The sequence below is a fragment of the Cynara cardunculus genome (assembly GCF_001531365.2).
Source record: "Cynara cardunculus var. scolymus isolate 2C chromosome LG 10, CcrdV1, whole genome shotgun sequence".
Taxonomy (NCBI): Eukaryota; Viridiplantae; Streptophyta; class Magnoliopsida; order Asterales; family Asteraceae; genus Cynara; species Cynara cardunculus.
This window is the reverse complement of record NC_037537.1, coordinates 9365082-9373260: the sequence shown is the minus strand read 5'-3', so window position 1 is coordinate 9373260 and position 8179 is coordinate 9365082.

Below are 8179 nucleotides of genomic sequence, written 5' to 3'. Positions count from 1 at the left end.
CCAAGTTGCCTCTGACCCTTTATGAAACTGCCACTGAACTTTAACCAAACTGATCTATTTGTTTCTCAACACCCTGATCTTTCGGTTAATCACAACTTTTGGTGTCTCTATAATTTTCAGCTTACTATCCAGTTTAACTTCTGGAAGCGGCACAACTAGACTCGGATTAGTTAAGCATAACTTTTCTGGTGGTCTTGTGCTGTTTTGATTCTTTTACGGATCTGTTCAATCTTTTCGGAAGTTACTTGAACAATTTCAGGACCCGTTAACTGCCTCTCACCTACCTCATTCCAACACAACGGCGTTCGACATCTACGTACATACAATACTTCATACGGTGTCACTTGGATGTTGGAATCGTAACTGTTATTATAAGCAAACTCTATCAGTGGTAAATGATCCTCCCACGATCCCCCGAAGTCAATGACACAAGTTCTCAACATGTCTTCAAGAGTCTGGATGGTTCTTTTGCTTTGCCTATCTGTTTGCGGATGATAGGTTGTACTTAATCAGATTTTGGACACCAAAGCTTTTTGCAAACTTTCCCAAAATCTTGAGGTGAAACGGTTATCTCTATCAGAGACGATAGATAGTGGAACATCATGCCTAGTTATAATTTCTTTGATATAAATCTAGGACAGCTTTTCTAAAGAGTAGCATTCTCTTATAGGTAAAAAATGCGCAGATTTAGATAGGCGATCAACAATTACCCAGATTGCGTCATACCCTTTCGGAGTTCGACGTAACTTCATGACAAAATCCATTGTAATATGATCCCATTTCCATACAGGAAGCTCCAAAGATTGAATATTTCCATAAGGCTTCTTGTGCTCGATCTTAACCTGTAGACACGTTATACATTGTTCCACATACCTGGCTATATCTTTCTTCAACCCGGGCCACCAATAAAAAGGTTTCAGATCTCTGTATATTTTATTGGTACCTTGATGTATAGAGTAACGAGACTTATGGCTTTCATTTAGAATAACTTTCCGGATATCCCCAAAACATGGTACCCAAATTCATCCTTGAAAGCACATAATTCCTTCATCATTCGGTTCCAAAGTCGAAATCATCTTACCCAATCTTTCTGACTTGATAAGATTCTCTTTCATAGCTTCTTTCTAACATCTCAGAATTTCTTTATGAGTATTAGGGAATAAATTTATTCTCATTGCCACGGTCTTTATAGTTCCATTTCTTTCCTTCCTACTTAAAGCGTCAGCTACCACGTTGGCTTTTCCGGGGTGGTAGAGGATTTCATAATCATAATCGTTAACAAGCTCAATCTATCGACGCTGCCGCATATTCAATTCTTTCTGGTTGAATAAATGATGTAGACTTTTATAAACAGTGTAGACCTGGCATTTTGTTTCCAAAAGATAATGCCTCCATATTTTCAAGGCAAACATTATTGCTGCCAATTCCATATCATGAGTTGGATATTGCTTCTCATGATCTTTTAGTTGTCTTGACGCATAAGAAATCACCTTTCCTCTTTGCATTAGAACACATCCCAATCCCAGTTTTGAGGCATCACTGTATACTGATCCTTCTGGTAAAGTTAGCACCGGGGCACTGCAGAGATGATCTTTTAACAGTTGGAAGGCTTTTTGTTGTTCTTCCTCCCAATAATACTTAACATTCTTTCGAGTCAGTTTGGTCAATGGCATGGCTATTTTAGAAAAGTCATGAATAAAATTACGATAATAGCCTGCCAATCCCAAGAAGCTTCGGATTTCAGAAGGAGTCTTCGGGGCCTCCCATTTTTCAACTGCTTCTATCTTTGCTGGATCTACCTTCACCCTTGCTTCCGAAATGATATGACCCAAGAATTGAACTTCCCTTAGCCAAAATTCATACTTGGATAATTTTGCATACAACTTTTCTCTTTTCAGAAGTTTTAGTATCAGGCAGAGGTGTTCTGCGTGCTCCTCTTTGGTTTTAGAGTATATAAGAATATCGTCAATAAATACAATAACGAATTTATCAATATATTCCTTACATACCCTATTCATTAAGTCCATAAAGGTTGCGGGCGCATTAGTTAGACCAAACGGCATAACTAAGAATTCATGATGCCTGTACCTAGTTTGAAAAGTTGTTGTAGCGATGTCTTCCTCCCTGACCTTAAGCTGATGATACCCTGATCTTAAGTTGATCTTGGAAATATAACTCGCCCCCACCAGTTGATCAAACAAGTCATCAATCCTTGGCAAAGGATATTTATTCTTGATTGTCAACTTGTTCAATTCCTAGTAATCTATACACATTCGCATAGATTTGTCTTTATTCTTAACAAATAGGACCGGAGCACCCAGGACGAAGTGTTGGGTCGAATAAATCCTTTATCATGCAGATCCTTTAACTGAGTAACCAGTTCTTTCAATTCTGATGGAGCCAACCGGTACGGCGCCTTGGCTACTGGTGCTGCCCTAAGTAAGAGATCAATTCTGAATTCAATAACTTTGTCTGGCGGTAAACCAGACAAGTCTTCTAGAAAAACTTCTGGGTATTCATTAACAATTGGAATCAATTCCAGCTTTCCTTTCTCTTTCTTTGCATCAATAATATACGCCAAACATCTTTGATATTTCTTTCGAATATATTTTCAGGCTTTTAACATAAACAAAAGGCTAGTATGATGATTCTGGCGATCACCATAGATAACAACTGACCCTCTGTCTGGAAAAATGATTCTGATCATTTTCTTATTGCAGACAATACTGGCCTGATGTTCTGCCAACAAATCCATACCTACTACTACATCAAACTCTTTCATTGGCATTGGGAACAATCGAATTGGTAGCTCACATCCCTCAATAACAATAACACAGTTATTGAATATACTAGTAACAGATTCCTGACTATTAGCAGTATCAACTACTAATTCATCATTAAGTAGCACAAAATTCAAACATGCAATTTGAGCAAATGACGGTGATACAAATGAAAAGTTTTCACCAGAATCAAACAACACTTTAGCACGTATAGAATTCAGAAGGAAAGTACCTATTACTACATTTGGTGTGGCCTCTGCCTCATTCTTTGACATATGAAAGGACCGACCCCACGCCCCTCCTTGTCCTCCCCTGGATATATTAGGCCTTACCCGAATACCCGACACATTACTCCCCATGGTTAATTGTGGAGTCCTCAGCAACGGACAGTTGGGTCGAATATGATCTGGGGAATTACAATTAAAACATCTTATGTTGGCTGGACAGCTTCTTGACAAATGACCTGTCTCACCACATTTGTAACATTTACTTGGGTTTGATTTGCTGTCCCCTTGATGAACCTGTCGGCACTGAGCACAGACTTTCTCACACACCTTTTGTTCGGTTCTATTATCATACTTCACCGATTTTGACCCTCGAAAATTGGATGAAGTTCCTTCCCATTTTCTTTTCTCAACAATCTTACCTTCTGACTGCCGGTTTTTATTCCGCTCTGTAACTTCCGCCACATCCACAGTTAGTGAAAATGTAGTAGGGTTCATAGCGATCACAAATTCACGGATCAAAGGTTTTAATCCCCAAATATTGATGGGTTTTCTAGCCCTATAAGAATATACAAACATACATGAGGCAACGGAAATAAACACACGAAAATTCCTATGGCAAGCATTCACTCTAAACCGTATAAAGGATGCTAGTTTAATGATTATAAGCAACACAACAATAAAATAAAGGAAATAAGAATTACCTCTAACGGTCTAGCTGTCTTCTTTACTCGAGCCAGTTGAAGGACTTGAAGATCCTCGCACGCTGAGATGCAAGTGTCCAAAGTAGAACACCTCAAGTGGTTCACACCCAATGAACCCTCAAAGATTAAACTAGGAACTCTTGATTTAGCCTTCTAATAAGATAGCCAAATGCGAGAGAGGAAAAAAAGTGAACTTCTAGATCACAAGAAAGCCTAGAAGTGGGATTCCTAGAATGAAAGGGAAGGCCTTGATTTATAGTGACAAGGGAGTGCCATGGTTTGATGTTTGGGGCGATGTGGGATGCCCAAACACGCCACCATGGCCCCTTCCATCCTTTTTCACTATAATTCATTTTTCCTTCAATTTCTTTCTATTTGATAATTAATTAATCTCTCTTTATTAATCAATTAATTTCTTTTAGTTTCTAATTAATTTATTACTCAATAATAAATTAACAAACTAAATGATATCTCCTCTTTCTTATCCTTAGTTAATACTTAGGGTTATTGAGGGCAACCCAAATGGGACTCCGCTAATAATGGAAAGCTTCCCAATATAGAAACCTCTCAAAATAGAAAGTTTTCACAAATAGTTATGATGTTGGACACTATTCCAATAATCTCCCACTTGGACAATATCATTAACTATTGTTGGTAACTAGTTTCCCAGATTATCAGCAAAGCGTAAGCATCTAAACGTACTGCCGAACTCTGAATCCAAATCAAAATCAACCCCAAAGATAAGTGATCAGCTATTCCTTTGTTCCTGATATCATATGTGCCTGTTACATGGATATCTAGAGAATCAACTCAAGGCATCATATTATGTTTCTCCATATGCGATTTGTGATGACGATGTCATATGAACTACATAATCAATTTATATCGATCTAGTCCAGGCTGGCCAGCACTATGAGGTTCATCACACATAATCACAGAGAGGCCCACGATATCGCTTTTCCTTGATAAAAGTAAAAGGAACAAATAAACTTCGATTACACAGCTTTCACCAAATCATCAAATCATACGTGGACTTACCTTTTATAGCATCCAGTTACGGATGTGTTTGGGTAAGCCAACGCACAACCGACTCATCGACTACGACTCACGTGTATCTCCGTTTGAAAGACAGAAGATATTAGCATCTCATAAATACTTGTGATTATATCCATGAAGTAAATCTAAGTGTAGGTTTATTCAATACCTTTACTCTCAAAAGGTACTCATGAACGTTAGCTACACTCTCTCAGTTTAATGTATTTTCTCTCTTAGACATTACTATCGTTCCATGACAGTCTTTTATCAACACTTACCCCCAGGAGTGCGATCGACTGTGAATTTTGAGTAATTAATACTCGGGAGTGATGTTAAACATGCAAAACGTGAAACACAATAATAACCAATCAATAATGGTAGATCACACAATATCATTAATAATAACACACACTTTATTAATCACCAAAAACAATTACAAATTATTATTGTTTTAATGTTTCTTAATATCGACCTAACTACAAAAACTTATTCCACTCCTCAAGCCAAGTCTCTCTGCATGCTCGTCGTGCTTGGCTTTGCTCAAGATCTTTGTGAGCGGATCGGCTGGATTGTCTTCCGACGATACCCTTTTTTACAACAATGTTTCCCTTCTCAACCTTATCACGTACGAAATGGTATTTCCTGTCAATGTGTCTAGATTTCCCGTGATCCTTAGGGTCTTTAGTCAAAGCGACTGCACCTTCGTTATCACAGTAAATTTCGACAGGATCTTGGATTGATGGTACAACGCCAAGATCTTCAAGGAAATGCTTAATCCAGATCGCTTCCTTTGCAGCCTCACTTGCCGCAATGTATTCAGACTCACAGGTAGAGTCTGCTACCGTGTCTTGCTTGGAAATTTTTTAGCAGACGGTCCTGCCGTTTAACAGAAACACCCAACCGGATTGTGAACGACTATCGTCTTTATCCTTTTGGAAACTTGCATCACTATAACCACTCACTTTTAACTCGCTATCCCCACCATACACTAAGACCTTGTCTTTAGTATTTCTCATATACTTTAAAATGCTCTTTGTTGCTGTCCAATGAGCTTCGCCAGGGTTACCCTGATATCGACTCACCATGCTTAGAGCAAATGATACATTAGGACGAGTACATGTCATGGCATACATGATCGAGTATAGTCGAAGCATATGTGACTCGACTCATTCTGTCCACCTCATCGGGTCTGACAGGACACTGAGTCTTACTCAATTTTGTGCCATAATTGAAAGGTACATTTCCTTTCTTAGAATTCTCCATTTTGAATCTCTTCAAAATTTTATCTAAATATGTACTCTGGCTAAGCGCAATGAGGCGCTTGGATCTGTCTCTATAGATCCTTATTCCTAGTATGTATGTTGCCTCTCCTAAATCCTTCATGGCGAAACATTTCCCGAGGAACTCTTTAACACTATTGAGTGTCGGAATGTCATTTCCCATAAGAAGTATATCATCAACATACAATACTAAGAATGTCATGATGCTCCCACTAGCTTTGACATATACGTAGGATTCATATTCACTTCTCGAAAAACCAAACTCTTCGACCTTCTCATTGAAGCAAATATTCCAGCTACAAGAAGCTTGTTTAAGTCCATAAATGGACCGTGTAAGCTTGCATACTCTATTTGGGTGCTTGGGGTCAACAAAACCTTCGGGTTGTGTCATAAACACTTCCTCGTCCAATTTCCCGTTAAGGAAGGCAGTTTTGACATCCATTTACCACACTTCGTAATCATAGAAGGCGGCAATGGCAAGCATAATCCTAATAGATTTTATCTTAGCCACTGGTGAAAAGGTTTCCTCATAGTCAACCCCGTAAGATTGAGTGTAGCCTTTTGCAACCAGTCGAGCCTTGAATGTGTGTACATTCCCATCCATGTCGGTCTTCTTCTTGAAGATCCATTTACAACCCACTGTCTTGCGACCGGGTTGTGGATCAACCAAGTTCCAAACTTGGTTATCATACATGGACTGAATCTCATTGTCCATTGCTCCCTTCCACTTGGCAGACTCAGGCCCTGCCATTGCTTCCGAGTAGTTAGCAGGTTCATCTAAATCAATCAGTGTACGATCACTGAGTAACTCATCACCTTCCACAGTAATGTGGAAACCATAGAACTCGCGTGGCATGTTAACTCTACTGGATCTGCGTAGGGGAATGGAAATGTCAGTTGGCACGACAGACTCCTCTCTCACTGTCTTAGGTTCTGTGCTAGTGTCGACTACAGGTTCCTCGTTGGTGACCTCTTGAATTTCTTCAAGGTCAATGGCACTCCCACTATCCTCTTTGGATATTAGCTCTCTCTCTAAGAAGACACCTCTTCGAGCCACAAAGACCATGTTTTCACTTGGTCTATAGAATAAGTATCCAAAGGACTTTTGTGGGTAACCAACGAATATACACTTCTCAGATCTGGCAGCAAGTTTATCTCGGGTTTCGCGTCTAACGAAAACCTCACAACCCCAGACTTTGATATGTGCAAGTGAGGGAGGTTTCCCACACCACATTTCATGATGAGTCTTTGAAACCTTCTTAGTCGGGACAACGTTCAATACGTGGGTGGCAGTCTCAAGGGCATATCCCAGAAATTTATAGGGAGTGAAGCTCGACTCATCATGGAATGAACCATGTCCAACAATTTCTGGTTCCTTCTCTCTGCAACACCATTGAGTTGTGGTGTTTTGGGAGGGGACAATTGTGAAATGATTCCATATTCCTTGAGGTAATCGTTGAACTCGATACTAAGGTATTCYCCTCCCCTRTCGRATYGGAGAACCTTTATCTTCTTGCCCAGTTGGTTCTCTACCTCGTGCTTAAACTCTTTGAATTTCTCGAAGGTATCGGACTTATGTCTAATCAGATAAACATATCCATACATGCTGAAGTCATCGGTGAAAGTCACGTAATAGCGATAAGCATCCCTTTTGGCGGATCTGAATGGACCACATACATCCGTGTGGATGATGTCCAATAGATTTTTACCTCTCTCAAGAGTTCCCGAGAAGGGGAACTTTGTCATCTTGCCTAATAGATAAGATTCGCATCTATCGTCCGATTTGAGATCGAATGATTCCAACACTCCATCCTTTTAGAGTTGGGCAATGCGCTTCTTGTTTATGCGGCCAAGACGACAATGCCATAAGCATGCTTTATCTAAGTCAGTGGATGAATCGACATTCAAGTTATAATTAAAATTGTTCAAGTTTTCAACCACCACAGTTTCATATATGCCATTACAATGATAAGCTTTAAAAATAAAACAATCATCTTTAAAAACAGAAATATCACCAATCACATTATCGAAATAAAATTGAAATCCTTGTCTAAATAATGCATAAAAAGAAATAATGTTCCGAGTCATATCCGGTGAAAAACAACAGTTTATTAAATCTATCCTAACTCCTTCAGATAGCTTGAGCTCGTAAGTCC